This window comes from Equus caballus, chromosome 17 (genome assembly GCF_041296265.1).
Source record: "Equus caballus isolate H_3958 breed thoroughbred chromosome 17, TB-T2T, whole genome shotgun sequence".
In the NCBI taxonomy this organism is placed as follows: Eukaryota; Metazoa; Chordata; class Mammalia; order Perissodactyla; family Equidae; genus Equus; species Equus caballus.
Window position 1 is genome coordinate 70,745,640 of NC_091700.1, and position 16,646 is coordinate 70,762,285.

General features: G+C 38.7%; 1 protein-coding gene across 37 annotated transcripts in view; it reads left to right on the forward strand.

Moving 5' to 3' along the window:
* SCEL (sciellin) overlaps positions 1–16,646 on the forward strand; it is a 272,928-nt gene that overhangs the window by 164,499 nt on the left and 91,783 nt on the right. For 9 of the 37 annotated variants that reach the window (XM_014732141.3, XM_014732144.3, XM_014732148.3 and 6 more), the window contains exons 1-2: positions 4,117–4,272; positions 10,548–10,646. The exons of 6 other annotated variants lie outside the window; for them this stretch is intronic. The gene's annotated coding sequence lies outside the window, so the exon portion shown is untranslated. Of the gene's footprint in view, positions 1–4,045; positions 4,273–10,547; positions 10,647–16,646 lie in introns of those variants that run through there. 22 more of the 37 variants (XM_014732147.3, XM_070240365.1, XM_070240373.1 and 19 more) reach the window with 11 other exon arrangements.

A 16,646-nucleotide genomic window follows, 5' to 3' on the forward strand; every position in this document is an offset into this window, starting at 1 on the left:
TTAACAGGGTGGGAGGGATGACTAGGCAGAGTTCAGATTTCTGGGGCAGTGAAACTATTCCATATGATCCTATAATGGTAGATACATGTCATTATTCATTCATCAAAACTCATAGAATGTACAACACCAAGAGTAATGTCCTATTGTAAGTTATGGACTTTGAGTGATAATGATGTATCAATGTAGGTTCACCGATTGTAACAAATGTGCCACTCTGGTGGGAGATGTTGATAATAGGGGAGCTATGTATGTATGGGGAGGGGGTGGGGATTATGGGATTCCTCTATACCTTCTTCTCAATTTTGCTGTGAACCTAAAACTGCTGTAAAAATAGTCTCTTTAGAAGGAAAAAAGAAAAGAAAAGAAAACTAGTGAGTTAGAGTTGCAATATCATTAAAAGATTCTAGATTCTGAAGCCATTCCTGGCCATTCTCTGGTCTGACATTGTGATCTAGCATATGTGGGCTGTGATATATTGTTTTTGATGCTATGCGTGATGTAATTTCAGGCATACATACATATAACATACATTTCCTGGTAACAACCATTGCACTTTTCTGTCACTATTAATTGGGGCTCAGGCCTGCCATAAGTTTAACTCACCTTGTAGTCCAGCCACAGGCCCTCAGTTAAAGTGCCCAGGCTTCTTTCTGGCACTTATGAGAGACAGTGGATCTTCATAGCAAGAATGTGGGCTCTACAGTCAGCCTGTCTAGATTGGAATTCTGGACTCATCTAATTCCTAGCTGTTTGTTCTTAGGCTTTTGTTTTCTCCTCTCTATCACGACAGAACAACAGTGCCTGTAGCATAGGGTTTTTGTGAGGATCAGATGAAATAATATATGTAAAGCACTTAGCAGTGATTGGTACGTACTTTATTATTGTAGCTATTATTGTTATTTTTATCATCATCATTATAATCATCATCAACCATGCCTAATCTCTGCTGGCTGCTTTGGGCAAGGGTAGTTGCCTATTTAGAGCATGAAGACATGTCAGAAAGCCGCAGGAACTCAGGGCTGGGTTCTCCTGGTTCCTCCTGATGTTATCTAAAGAGCAAAGGTTTTGAGTCCTGGTTAAAAAAACCTGATATCTTCATTGTGACCTGTCCAGTTGGCAAAGAGATAGATTTCGTTGGTCTCACTGCCCCAAGAAAGACGTGGGCATAAGGGTTAGTGATTGGCCCATAGTGAATAGCAGGTCTGTACAGAAAATGGAACCCGGGCTCCTGTGGGCTCTGTGTTGTGCTCTCCGTTGGTCTGCATCATGTTGGTGCCATCAAAGTGTACTAAGCAATGCACCAGCTTCTGCTGCATGGGTGGTTATTCCTTAACGCTGACATCTGTCTACTCCCAGCCAAGGAGGAATTGGTTCTGTAATTATCACCCTAATGATATTTCTTTTGTTTTAAAATATACCTAACATTTATTTTCTCCATCTGGGAGAAAAATGGGGAAACTTCTATTTTTCAAAGCCTCTAAATCTTGGTGTAATAGATTAGGGAGCTTTGAGACGCTGGTTTGTCCTTTTTGTGTTTTTTGGCATGTTCAGCATCAAGTTTGGCATCTCTCTGGGGCGAGGAGGTGTCCTAGTCCATTTGGGTTGCTATAACAAAATACCACAGACTGGCCAGCTTATAAACAACCAAATTTTAATTCTCATAGTCCTGGAGGCTGGGAAGTCCAAGATCAGGTGTTAGCATGGTTGGGTGAGGGCCCTCTTCATGTTGCATCTTAGTCTGGGCCCTCTTGCTGTGTCCTCACGTGGTGGAAAAGGCTAGAAAGCTCTGTAGGGTCTCTTTTATAAGAACACTTATATGACCTAGGGTTCCACCCTCATGACCTAAGCACTTCCCAGAGGCCCCACCACCCAATACCATCATCTTTGGGGGTTAGGATTTCAACATATGAATTTTGAGGGGATACTTTCAGACCACAGCAGGAGGTAACAATCATTTAATAACAATTATTAAATTAATGTGTGAAAAGTGATTAGAACAAAACCTGGCACATTAAAAGTGTTATATAAGTTTTGCTACTTTCATTATTATGTCATAATAAGTGCTCATTTTGGCTGATTGTTTCATTGAATACAACAGAGAAGAAGCACTGTCTTCTTTTAGGAGACAAGTCAGCAAACACTCCCCCAGCTGAGACCTGTGGCAGACACTGCTAAGTAATCATGGCCCTCCCCTGTGTAAGTCCAAAGTTGCCTTACAAACCTCATCACATCCCTCCAGGCAGCCAGCACCAAGCAACTGGCATGGGCACCTGCGATAAAACATTTGCTGTCCCAGCCTAAGAGCTTATGTTCTAAAGAGACCTCAAGAACTCCGACACTCCCCTAGAAATAGGTGTGGTGAAGTCAAGTTATTCTAAACATGCTCAAGGCTTCCCAGTTCAAGGCCTAAAGGAAACCAAGGCTGAAGTTATTTGGCCACCTCTACACCTGTGCACATTCTTGATTTGACCTCTTCAAATTTTGAGGTTCTTAACTTTTGACATTCTTTTTGCTGAATGTCTGTTCAGCAATGAGGAGGTCTGAATTTTGCCCAAGCATTTAGACTTAGCCCTTTTTTGAATCAAAGATTTGGTTCTAAATGAAAGGACACTGGTGTGACTTGGTTTGGGGTCCTGGTATGTGAAATAAGAGAAACCCTCAATTACATGCACAAATAATTGCTTGTAAGCTCAAAAGCCTTGAATCTACCTTGGGTAGTATTTTATTTCATTATAAGGTAAAAATTTATTTTTCTGATTCTGTATTTTAAGAAGGACAAAAATGTACATTTAAACATTCTGTAAAGTTACTACTTGTCCCTACAAACTGGCTCTTAAATTGTTAGCCCTTCATTTGGCTAAATGAATACTGAGTGATGCTGAATATAACTTCTATTTTGCTGAATATAAACTGTTTATGATGCTGAACATAACTTCTGATTTACTTTTTGAATTGAGCCAAGTCATATCTTGGTTTTTCAAGTTTCTCATCTGTAGTATTAATATCCAGCTTCAATCCAATCAACATTTATGGGCATCAGAGAAATTTAAAATATATTTCTAAGATATTTTGCATATATAAAACGTCATAAAAGGGCTATACAGACATGTCTGTATGATTTACTTTTAAAGAACGTTTTCCGTTTTAGATTTTCAAATTACTCAGCTCAGATATGGGCGCATTAAGGAAGTGATGTCCTCGTTCATAATGATTGTGTACTGCAATTGCCTATGCCTTCCAAGCTGAACATTTCTATTTCTGGTTATAGTCCCCTCCATAGGCATAGCTCAGCTGGACTGTAGTTTTCAGGAGCTGTCTTGAAACTGGGGGGATTTAGTTAATTGTTGGTGTGGCAGATGAATAAACGCGACCCAGGAAATTCTAATGACCCGGCTTCTCTCAGTAATGTTCCAAATTTGCTAAGCTTTTTTAAAGCCTCCTGGCCATTATGGAAGGTGCATTCCAGAACCTGTAATAGGAGCCCCCAGCTAGGTGGCTCTTCTGCATTATTCCTTCCTCTCACCAGAAGCAGGTGTTGTCTCTGATGTCTACTGCCCTCCTCAGATGTGAGAGAAGTTTCAACCATCCTTCTCACATTTTTATATATGGTGAAATTATATGAGGATCCGAATTCCTACATTTCAGAATGTGGTTTTCCTCTGACAGTTTTACAAAATATTCTGTGTGTAGAATTTGTGTAACAAATTCCTTACATATTTCCTGATCCCAGGATTCCAAAAGATTTTTCTCTCCTAAGGGATCTTGGTTCCTCTGAGCAGTGTACTTCCTCTGTGTGTATCTGCGCCCCAGCCTTCCAGGTACTATGGGCAGATGGAGATTCCTCCTGCCAAGAGTTTTTTGTTTTTTAAAGGAGAATCCAAAATAGGCTGGGTACTATGCCAACTTGTCAGTGATATAGTTGTACATATTGTTGATATCAGCTAAAAGGGTGATAAGAGAAGCACATTTTTTTTTTGGCATAACAAGGCCATAAATTATTTGAAGAATTCACCAAAGACAGTAGGTCCATGAGTGAGCCTGTTTTAATTGAATTGGTATTTACACAAGGTGACACCCTCTTTCACACCACCCACCTCCTCCCTGGGTGACTCAGCCACTGCGGGAGAAACCTCTGAACTGTTCATTAACGCAGTCAGGTAGGGGTGGAAACCACATGCAGTAAACTCCAGGTGCACATTTATTTCAGCTGGATCCACGTCGGATCAGTGCAGGCTGTTTAGACAAAAAGTCCTGGTTTTCTGCTCAAGAGAGGTAAGTTTAATTATATTTGCAAACATAAATACATCTGCTTTACTTGTATAACTTTCCCTGTTTTCTTCGCAAATGATTAAAATTAGAACTGACTGTATTAACTTTGTCTTTTTTCCAGTTAAATTTTCACAGCTTCCAACGGGCTGCTCTGCTTGTCAACAGCTCTGCTGTTCCTTGTTGTGATTTCAGATTGCATGGCTTTTAACTTCTTGGCAATTTTACGAATTTACAGGCATCATAGAAATAAAAGCCTATTTGAGTTCCGTGTGGGAGCTGTCAGCTAGTGAATCCTGTCACATATAACGATAGTCAGGTCTTTAAGTCAAGGGACTGGCACTTGCTGGTCTATTTTTTCAAGTGACTATGAAAGCATTTTTTAAAAGGACCTCCCTGTTTTCACAGATGATGCTTTTAGTGAAATGTGAACTCTATTGTTTTATGGATAAGTCTTATTGTTTTTTCTTGACTGCTAAAAACATTACAAGTCACTGAGCTGTGAGAGAGATGCCAAAACCATACCCTCTCCACCCTATCTTCCCCAAATAAGAAAATCACATTTTATTTTTTTTTTTTTTTGCATGAATGTACTAAGGAATAAAGCAGGGTGGGCTTAAACGGGGGCGTGTGTTTTCCCACAGGGATCTGTGTGCATTTGGCCAACTTTTCTGTGTTATATTCTGAGTTCTAACCTAAGAATTAATTAAGGGATATGGGGACAATTTTCAACCTCCATTCGTATCCTAGTCCTGAAAAACCAGTTTTGGAAGCCCTTTGATAAGAATGGAAAAGTTATTTTAACCAGGATTTCCTTTATAATTAATAGCTAAGCTGACTTGTCTGACTCCTGCTTTTTTTAACCACCATTTCCATCTATGATACAGAGCTGTGGGAATCCAACGTAGGGGGCGCTCAGTTTGCAGCTAGCAGCTCTGTCTTCCAGAGGGCGTTCCCCACAGCACACTCGGCTCTGCCTTTAGTTCTAGAGTTTTTGTTGCTTCCCATTGCTGACTAGGTCATGTGCCATCTCAGGGGTTTGGAGTTCGATTCCCAAGGGTTTACTAAAGAATTTTATAACTTGGCTTTCAAACATGTAGAGTAATCAGTAAGCTAAAGTATAGCATTTGTGAATTATAATTTTACTTTTAATGAAATATGATCAAATTTAAAACTGGCTTTCACTTCCACTGTTTATAATGCAGATATGGTCTTTCTGATATTTGCTGTACTCCAGTGTTTCAAGTACTGAAAAAAATCAATCTGAGAAAACTGAGATATGACATCATCAAAAATTTTAGTAAGACATTTAGTTGATTCTAAATGTCAGGATAGACAGAGAATGCAGATAAACAGGCCAGGATTTTAATTAAAATTTTAGCGTCTTGTTAATCGTAGGTCCAATTGACACAGATTTTCACTTGGAATGGAGCATAGGCTTATTTAGTCTAACTTATGAATTCTCTGGATGAGGACAACAGAAGTATAAATTCTAAGTAACTTTGCCAGGATCATAGTAACAGTAATGGAATGAGAAGCCAGATCACCTGAATTTTCCCAATGATTTTTCAAATTTTTCCACGTAAAATATGGAATAGTAATAAATGAGCTTCCTTCTGGCTTTATAAAAGGACTACAGTGGTATGTAAATGAGAATTTCCTAATCCAGTAGTACCTGAAACTGTTGTTATAGTGTGTATGGTATGACTATAACATAATGGGATACGTTTTTAATTTGTGGTTTGTGGAGTCAGTCTTGTTTTTTATTATATTCATGGGGGTTTAATCTCAGGAGCCGGCAGCCTCTCTGTGGGAAGGTGGTGTGGTATGTGTGTGTAGGTTGTGGTACACCCAATCCCCCAGTGAGGCACACCCCTCACCTCACTATCATTCCACAGGTGCTGCTTATCTGGCTGTCTTCTCTAACCACTGGAATTTTGACTGAAATACCTGAGAGATTCATTTTCCTGAGGACTTTGTAAACAAAACAAAGAGGATATGTTTTGAATGACTGAACTCAAATTGTGGAATGAACCGCATATAATTCACTAAGCAGTCAACTTAAGCAAACATGATTTAACTGATAGTTTCCCGTATGATTTGGGCATTAACTCGAAGCATTCTTCAAGAGGGAAGTGATAAAGTCCTTGGCCAGCAGCTGCCCATGGGAAATCTTTGCTGGTCCCACACAGCTTGTCTACTGACATAATTCTGCTTCTAGGCCATTTATTGAAACTTTTCCCCTTTCTCTTGCTGAGAACTTTGAGATAAGGGTTTTATGTATTAATTGATGTGAACCTGTCTGCAGTTGCTCAAAGTTCACTTTTTAATCAAAAGTTTTTATGAAATATCTTGAATTATGTCCAGTTAACTGTTGTGAAAACCCATTTAATTTTAGAATTTTGGAAAGTCCCTTCCTCAAATGGATGCTTTGTCACATGACAGCTACAGTTATTAGATTTGCATTTTATGTTAGTTGCTAAACTTTTTTACTGATGTGAAACATGCTTTTATTGTGATTATTAATTGAAAGAACGAATTTTATAGATATCCATTAAATGACAGCCATCTCACTTCTAGACATGAGAGCCACTAGTCCTGAATACTCATTGTAATTGTATACTTGAGAGCGCTAAGCATCTAAATAATTTATTTTTTATCTCTAAATCTAAGTTTCCCTGCCCTAAAATGTGACTGAGTTTCCATTGAACTTCCTGGGAGAAAATAGTGAACTATAGACCATACTTTTCAAACTAGGATACATCCGTCTCGGGGAACTGTGGCAGTATTGCAAAGAATGCACAGAAACCACAGGATAAGCATGGGCCATAGGCATCGGGAGCCAACTTTAGTTAAGGGGTTTTGGAGAAAACTGCTCCTACAAGCCTTCTCTCTCCTCACTCCTTTCCAGTGTCTTCTCTTCTGTCATTAGGTAAAAGTTTGAAAGGAATTCATATTGAAAAAAGTGCAGGGCGGGAATCCAGATAAACTTGGATTTAATCATGACTCCACTGTGACCAAGGGTAACATATGATCATGCTTACCTCACAGCACCAATGGATAAAGGGAAAATTTAGGATTCTTACTGAATTTTATCTATTTTACATATTATATATAATGTATATATATTATATATAGTGTATATAATATATAAAGTATTATATAATATACATATCATATGACATAATGTGACGTATATTATATGACTATTTCACCATAACACAAAGGGATATAAAATATCAAGAAAAAACTCTCTGCAAGAAAAATGTAGGACCTGGATAAAAAAAATCACAAAAGTTTACTGTAAGGCATAAAGACTTTCTTGAGTAAAAGCTTCTTTGAGTATTTTTCCTGGATGGACAAATTGAGTATCATAAATGTCAGCTCTTCCCAAACCTTTTTATAGGATTCATGTAATTCCAATAAAAATTTCCAATAGAACATTTATTTTGGAACCTGAGAAAATAATTTTTAAAGTTTATCTGAAAGAAATGAATGAGTGAGAATAGCTGGTAGAATTCTACAAAGCAAATTAATGAGGCATGCTTGCACTAGATATAAAATGTATTATAAAAAGACAATAATCAAAATAGTTTGTTTCTACTGTAAGAAACTAAACACAGATTTCTGGAATAAAACAAACAGCCATGAGGCACGTTCTAAAATATGGAAGAATTTAATATGTGACAAAGGAAGAATCATATATCAATGGGAGAGGTATTCATTTCCCCATTAGCAAAGTAAATCCATATGGATTAGAGTTTCCTTGTAACAAGAAAATATTTTTTAAAAATTAGAAAGATAAGCTTAAATATTTAATCTCATTGTTCAACAAATATTTCTCTAGAACTAATTATGCATTAGATACTGTAATAAGCTCTGGAAATACAGGTCTGGAGAAGACAGTCTTAGTTACAGCCCCCAAGATTTATAATGCGTGTGTGTTTGTGTGTGCATGCGCCTGTGTGTCTGTGTGTGTGTGTTGGGGATGGGGGAAGAATACTCAGCCACACAAATGGGCAATCCATATAGTAAGTGTTGTTATGGAGAGGTACTTTTTGCTATTTGAGCACTCAGTAGGACCCTAAACTTAGCCTGGGGAGGTAGGGATGCGGGCAGGTTAGGATAGTGTCACTGAATGCTTCTGAGAGGATATATAATGTGTGACATGAAGGATGAATAGAAATTTTTCCTGAAAAGAGAGCAAAGGGTAAGGAGAGCTCAAAAAGGAGAATGTTTTAGGCACAGGGCGTAGAGTGAGCAACAAGCTAAAGGTGATAAAAAGGATGAAACGCTCGAGGAACTGGAGTGACTCATTGTAACTGCAGCTAGAGTTGAATGAGGAATGGAGAGTGGGGATAAATGAGGCTGGAGAGTATAGACTTGTCAGCCTTGTTAAAATCTGGATTTCATCCTGACAGAAATGGAGCATCATTGAAAAGTGTTACGCGAGGAGTGTCTACTTTGGCACCAGTAAGAATGGATTAGAAGAGAGTAAATCTAGAGACTGGGACTATAGCTAGGAAACCATTAAGATGCTAAGGAGATTATGATAACTTGAATAGGTAGCTTGAGTACAGAAAGAAATACAATCAAGAGATATATAGGAGTAGAATCGTAGGACTTGGCAATTGCTTGGATTTTAAGTCAGAAAGAAGTTTCATGGATGGTCTACAGAGATTTTTAAAGAGTGGAAGGATTCATAACAAGAAAGGAGAATACAAAATTAAAAGCCGCCAATCAAAAAAAAAAATCAGAATTGGGAGCTAAATGAAAAACTCAGAAAGTAAAGATGAATGTTTCTGATATGTAAAGAAAGTAAGAAAGCAATAATAAATCTATAATAATAGTCAATGGAGAAGTCACAAAGTAAATAAAATGACCAGTAAAATGATGAAAATATGCAGTTGAAGCAAAATGACTCTGCTTTCTCCTATTAAATTGTTAAAGAGATTAAGAAATGATCATTCTAAGTGCTGGCAGATGTATAGACACTCATATGCTGCTGGTAGATTTAAACTGGTATAAAGTTTATGAAAAGAAATTTGACAATAGGGATCAATAACATTTTAGAAGTTATACCCCTTGGTAAGTAATTTCACTTCTAGGGATCCATCCAAAGGAAATAATTGGAGATGTGGTCAAAGATTTTGTGTATGGTTCTGTTGGAAACATCAGAAGAATTACATTATATTGATAAATAGACCCGTAAGATGATATATTTTGTATTTGCAGCAGAAAGAATTATTTAATTATTTTTCAAATGCCAGTAAAAAAATATGTATCAGTAGATCTATTGGCAAAGAAGAATCCTGGAGGAAAATAACAATGATTGATGAAAGTTATCTGATTATTTTCTTCTTTATGCTTTCTTCTATTTTCTATAATGAGCACGTATTACCAATATAATGAGAAAGATTATACTATGTAAAATTGGAATCAAGAATGACTACGTGACAGAAGTGTTGTGAATTTGAAATATGATAAGGTATTTAAGGTAACTAACAGCGTTTTGCCTCATAGTCTGTAGTCAAAATTTGAGTTTTCACTCATTTAACAAATATTTTCAGCTTGAACTGGAAATACCCTATGAGGGGCTCAGGTGATACATAATTTTTATTAAATAACATTTTTATTAATGAACATTAGACCATTGTCTTTTTAAAATGAAATAGATAATTGCCCCAGAGAGTAAGACTCTTCATGCTGAAACTTGATGTTATCATTCTGCAGAAAAGATAGGTTGTGGAAATGCGTGGGTGAAGGTCTTATATTAAAAACAAGAACCAACAGTGAGAAAATTTTATGGTTGGTGGTTCCTCAGACTCGGAAAATTGGTAGCATATAGACCTCTGGCTAGCTAAAAGATTTCATTTGTGCTACATTCTGAACTGTTTCGCCATCAGTAAGCAAGTTTCCCAATGCTAAGCACAGACTGTGAGGCCATGAGACTAAAGAACTAGCCAATTTCTAAGCATTGCAGCAGGCTAAATGAGTCTTTACCAGTTTGATAGTTACTGGATTTCCTTCTACATTGCATAGTCAGGCTAAACACAGTCCATTAATTTAAATGGACTTGTTAATATTTAAACTTCATGAAGCCCTATTTGTTTTCTCCTTATGTAATATTTCATGTTCTCTTAGGTGATAATTAGTTGTTTGATGGGTTGTTTTATTTATCTCCCAGGAGGTAATGCTTCTGCTCATTGGTTTGTAATTATTGGGCTCCTCTTCTTCTACTGAAAATGGTTTTACAGCATTTGTTCTTTTCCACTTCTTAGGTGGTTTTCCCTGTTACCAGTGATTTCTGTTAACAAATACTGGTGAATCTGGCATTATTAGTGGGCTGTGAAACTCTCAGGAATTTTTCATACACCAAGGTAATACCACCAGAGTTTGTGCATATGCCACTTTCTAGGTAATTTTGCTGTATTTCTTTCCTTATTCTATGTTGGCTTTTTAATACTTTCCATCACTATAGAGATTTCCTCTAGGCAGCTACTTACATTTGGTCTTTTCCATAAAGATATCAATTTACGTAAGTATATTACAAGCTTCATAAATTGATTGGAAGATCTGGGAGCAGGTAAAATATCCAATTATCACTCTGTGCTGGTCTCATGATCCTTTGGTAAAATGATCAAAGAAAGTCTGCTCCAAGTCTTGCTCTTGGTTGAGGTCCATTTTGAATCTCTACGCGAAGGGAATGTCATTCTTCTCACCCTTTCTTTTCAGTCTAGTAACTTTCCACCTGTTGGCCTTTTTTTGTTTCCTGGGTTTCTGGGACAGGAACTGTGGTGTCAGGATAATTTGGGTTGGAATCCCAACTGTGTGCTAGCTATGTAACCACAGGCAAACTACTCATCCTAATGCCTCTGTCTGTCCAGAAAGAACTAGTTTCACCCACTGTCGGCATTTCCAACTCCTGCCCTGCCTGCAAAACGACTCTGACTTCATTGAAATCATTCACCATAAAGTTTCACTTAGGTGTAGAATGAGGATGATAATAGTGTCAACCTTAAAGCATTATGTGGGTTTTAAATGAGATACAACATATAAAATCTAAGCCCAATATAGCTATAACTATCACGTGATCCAAGATATCATCAGTCAGAACTGAATTCTTTCTTGTTTTTTCTCTTTTCGTGTCTCATCCTCTATTTTGTTAATCTATTTTCTGCTCCTCCTCTTTTTCTTTTATGTTTTATTTCTCCTGTTCTCTTTCCTGTATGCACCACCGCATTCCAGTTTCTTTGCTCACACTATTTTTCTTAAGAGAAAATTAGCAGAGAGTAGTAAAGATATTATTAGGTAAGTCAAGAGGCATTTTGTCCTGGGGTGGGAAGGGAAGAGTGAGATCTGCAAAGTCTTTTTGTCAAGAGGACCCATAAGAAGAAGAAGAAGATTGTGGCTTAGTTGGGAGGCGGCCCAGGGAATTCCTGGAGTTGGGACAGGACAGCTGGGGCTGGCACTGGGCAAGGGGAGCAGTGGATCGATTACCTAATGGACCCTAACGCTCCCATGGAAGTGCTATTATTTAAAAATAGAGGATACTGAAGGATATTGAGAAAAACCATGTGAAGATGGAGAGAAGCTGAAAAGACAAATTTAAAAAATAGAGGATGCTTGATAGTTTCAAATGTATCCAAAGAGAACTAATAAAGTTGATTGGTTTTGTGATTCAGAATTTAAGTAGAGTGGTTTGTATCTAAAATCTAAAGACAGACAGATATCTTTGGGCGGAAGCTATAGGTAGTGAGTAAAAACTAGCTCCTTCTGGTGTTTGGCTGCAAAGAGGAAGTGAAAGATGGACCAGAAGTTGAAGTTTTTTTTCCACTACCCTTACTGACTTTGATATCATGATTTCACATCGGAGTTTTTCACCTATGCATTCAATGTTTTAAAGGGAAGCATTTTTCTAGTTCCAAGCATAATAAAGACAGGCAACTTTTACATATAATGTTCCACATTTAAAATACAATTGCTGGTGTCGGCTATTGTTAGGCATGGTACAGGTAACAGCTTTTTATAGGGGCCAAGATTAGAGTTTCATCTTTCCTGTGAGAATTTAAAAAGCTAATTAGAATGAAACTGAACGATGGCACTTAGAAAGTTCAGTTGGCTAAACTGAGGCTACTTAGGTGTCATTATTTGGGTGTTGAGTAGATCTGAAACTCAGGCTAGCCTCAGTCTCTGAAGTCAGTAATTTCTTTGAAGAATGACATAAATAAAAGATTTTGCTGCATATATTTTTTGACACTAAAAATTTGAGAGGTTGATAATCTCTAATCCACTCTAAAAAAGGATATTTTTAAAAAGGGTGTTATTCACAGAGACGTATGTTATTGATCTATTTTTAATAACAGTACAAGAAATATCCACTTATAAAAAGTTTTCTTTACATTCTGGGCAAGATGGAAAGAGGTCCATTGCAGTGAAATTTCTGTGGAATTAGAGGTTGATGAGATAGGGGCTTCACCTTAGAGATTTTAAATTGGAGCTTCTAGAAATGCTTCCGGGGCCACCAAATGGGCCGACAAGATGGTTAGGGTGACACGGCCAATGGGTCCTAAGGGAAAAAAAATGTGCAGACAGAGCTGAGGGAGTTTGTGTTGGAGAGTAAGGAAAAACATGTAGATTTGATGAGAAAAAATTTATTTTCCCACAATATTAGCCATTTTAATTAAAAACAAACTCCTACATACTTATTAAACCATTATCACTTGACAGTAGAATACATTATCTTTTCCCTTCTCATTTACCTTGTGTCAATGGACCACAAGGGGCTAGGAAAGAGTATAAAACATTATCAAACTATCTAGTAGGGAGATAGAAACAGGGAAGTAGTCTGGTCAGGATTAGTGCCAGGCCACTCGTGACTTCAGTGTAGCCCCAGGAGGGGTGAGGCTCAAGGCTGAGCCATCCAGGGATGTTGGAGTAGCCATTCATTACTGCTGCTCCTCCCAGCTACTCTGCTATTATTTTCCATCTTTTGGGACTCCAGGGCATTTCCCTGAGTGTTGGTGTTGGCTATATCACGTGGTACTTTGAGTGAAATATAGCGTCATGTAGTGGAAAGAGCCCTGGCATTGTGGTGATATAGACCTAATTACAGTTCCTGGTTCTGACACTTACTGAGTGATGTTGGGGAGGTTATTTAACTCCTCTGAGTTATGTGTTCCTGTAATTAGGGCTAATAGTTCTCACCTGAAAAGATTAAATAAGATAATGTGCATAAATCACGTGGCTCATAGTGGGGACTCAACAAGTAATCCTTTTTGCTAGGAACATTGAACACATATATCACTGGAAATAATATTTTATTTTTATTCATTCATTCATTCATTCATTCATTTATTTTTGAGGAAGATTAGCCCTGACCTAACACCCACCACCAAGCCTCCTCTTTTTGCTGAGGAAGATTGGCCCTGAGCTAACATCCATGCTCATCTTCCTCTACTTTATATATGAGATGCCTACTACAGTGTGGCTTGATAAGCAGTGCGTAGGTCCATGCCCGGGATTCAAACTGGTGAACCCTGGGCCACCGAAGCAGAGCATGCGAACTTAACTGCTATGCCACTGGGCCAGCCCCAGAAATAATGTTTTATTTAAACATTACGAATAATGTTTTATTAATAGAAGAGTCACTAATATCTTATATTTTCTAGACCACCATGGGATTTTAGACCTTCTATTTGTTCCACAATGGCCTTGTAACAGGTGGGAAAAGCATTAAACTTGAGAAACAAAAATATGGTAAAGCAATCTCCTGAACAAACTAGGAGGTTTATTTTTCTCTTGCAAAGAGCAGTCCAGAGATAGATAATCCAGGACTATTGTGGCAGCTGTACGATACTGTCCAGGAACTAGGCTCCTTCTTATTTCCTGCTCGGCCCTTCTCAGTGTGTGCCTTTAGTCCTTGTGGTTCGTCCATGGTTCCAAGACGGCTGCTCCTACCTTCTGCATGGCATCTTAGTTTCAGAGAAGGGGAAGGGTGAAGTGTAGAAGGCCAAGTTCTTCTAGCTGACTTTCACATAAGAGCCAACAAGGTAAAACTGGGATGTCCAAGAGAAAGCGAGTGGGTTCCTTGGAAGCTATTCCTAGAAAGTATCCCAGAGGCTCTGGGGTGGAGTCACTGAGGTGTTTATAGGATACCAGAGGCTAGTCATTGGCGGGGAGAAAGAGTTAAGGGCCGTGAGCTTGTTTAGATGTCTTATCTCATTTGACTCCATTCAACTAGGCCTTCTGGAGAACGCCTTGCTACCAAAGGCGTGAAAATATCAGACCCTCTAGCAGGAGATTGGATCTGGTTAGAGCCAGTCCTGAATATAAGGTAAAGAAGAGATACCTGCTTTTCTCTATCCAACTCTCTGCAGGAAGTGCTGACCATCTGGCAGTCCCTGACACAGAGGAAAAAGTGACGAGCCTCAAGCTAGAAAGCTTCAGGGTCAGTCCCAGCTTTGCCACTCATTAGCTACTGGAGCCGAGTCTCTGCAAAGAAGGGGTTATATATATAACTCTTAAAACGTTGTTGTGGAAACCAAATGGGATAAATTATAAATTACTATAAAATCAGCTAAAGTGTTATTATTAAACTTTTCTCCTTGCCCAGCAGAACCTAGAGGGGCAGCAGAAGCCTGGCTTGGGAGGAGAGTTGAGGTGGGATATGTGTAGCAGACCAAGGAGAATCTAAAAGACAACAGCCATATGGAATCGTACATACGTTGTCTTTTTGTCTGGCTTTTTTCATTTAGCATGTTTCAAACTTCATCCATATTGTAGCACTTATCAGTACTTTATTCCTTTTTATTGCTGAGTCATGTTTCACTGTATGAATGTACCACACGTTATGTATCCATTCATTTGTTGATGGACATTTGAGTTTTTTCTATTTTTTGGCTGTTATGAATAATGTTGCTATAACTCTTGTTTGTGGACATATATTTATAACTAAGGGAATATAAGGGAAGACCGAGAGAAGTCTGCTCTGTGAGGGTTTGTCTGCTGCAATGATTCCTTGAGAGGCTGCCATTCTTCTCTTGCTGTCAGGCACTGGAAGCAGAACTCAGGCGACTTCCAAAGAGTGAGATATCAAGAGTCAGGTAACCCCTGCTGTCTCCCTCCCCTCTCTCACTCTAGTGCCAGGGCTCTGGTCTAGTCTTGCAAATCACCCATGGTGAGCATTATCGCTGGCTGCTAAGGAAGGAGTTGGCTTGGTTTAGAAGCCAAATTCTGCCTCTACACCTTGGGCATAGTCTCCCTGAGCTTCCGTTGTCTTATCTGGGAGATGGAGGTAACAATAGCTACCTTGCAGATTTTATTTAAGGATGAGAGACAGTGCTTGTGAGGTACCCTCTTCAGAACAGGTGCTCAACTAACAGATATTAATGCTATTGGCAATTGCCCCATGCAGTAGGATAACTGAAAACATAATGGGCGGAGGTCAGAGATAGTGTGGCACGAAGCTCTTTGAATGACTTAGCTATTTTGGGAATGATTAAATCACTTTTTCCATAAGTTCTCTGTTAGTTTGCTAGGGCTGCCATAATAAAATACTACAGACTGGTTGACTTAAACAATAAAATTTATTGTCTCACAGTTCTGGAGGCTAGAAGTCCAAGATCAAGGTGTCAGTAAGCTTGATTTTTTCCGAGGCCTCTCTCCTTGACTTGCAGATGGCTGCCTTCTCTCTGTGTCCTCACATGGACTTTTCTCTGTGCACCCACATCCCTAATGTCTCTTTGTGTGTGCAAATTTTTCCTCTTATAAAGTCACCAGCAGATGGGATTAGGGCCCACCCTAACAGACTTGTTTCAACTTGCCCTCTTTAAAGGCTCTGTCTGCAAATATAGTCACATCCTGAGGTATCGGGGGTTAGGGCTTCAACATATGAATTTTGGAGGGACACAATTCAGCCCATAACAAGCACCTAGGGAGTGCCTGCTCTGCCCCAGATGCTGAAAATATATAAGGGAAAGACTCAGGCCTAGCCCACAGGACACTCTCAGCCTTTTAGGAGAGAGAGACAAATATACAAGATAATTGTAAAATGCCTTCTCTCTGTTTACCCTGCCCCTTGTCTCACGACCAAATGTGCAGTGTCTACAAACGCATCATCAGATAACTCAGCATTTTGATCACCTCAGAATCCCAGCTCAATCAGCTGCGAACTCTCCAGGTCTTTACTAGCTCAGGGAAAGAATTTATCAGAGCCCATTTAGAAACAGGAAATAGATTAGCCAAGAACCCAGAGAAGAGGAGCCAGACTGAGAAGAAGTGTACAAGTAGTTGAGATTGACGATTGTCTTTACATGTCTCTTTTCCTCCCCTTTCAGCCAAAGTTTAAGCAATCCCCCAGCATAGCCAGCGAGGGGCTG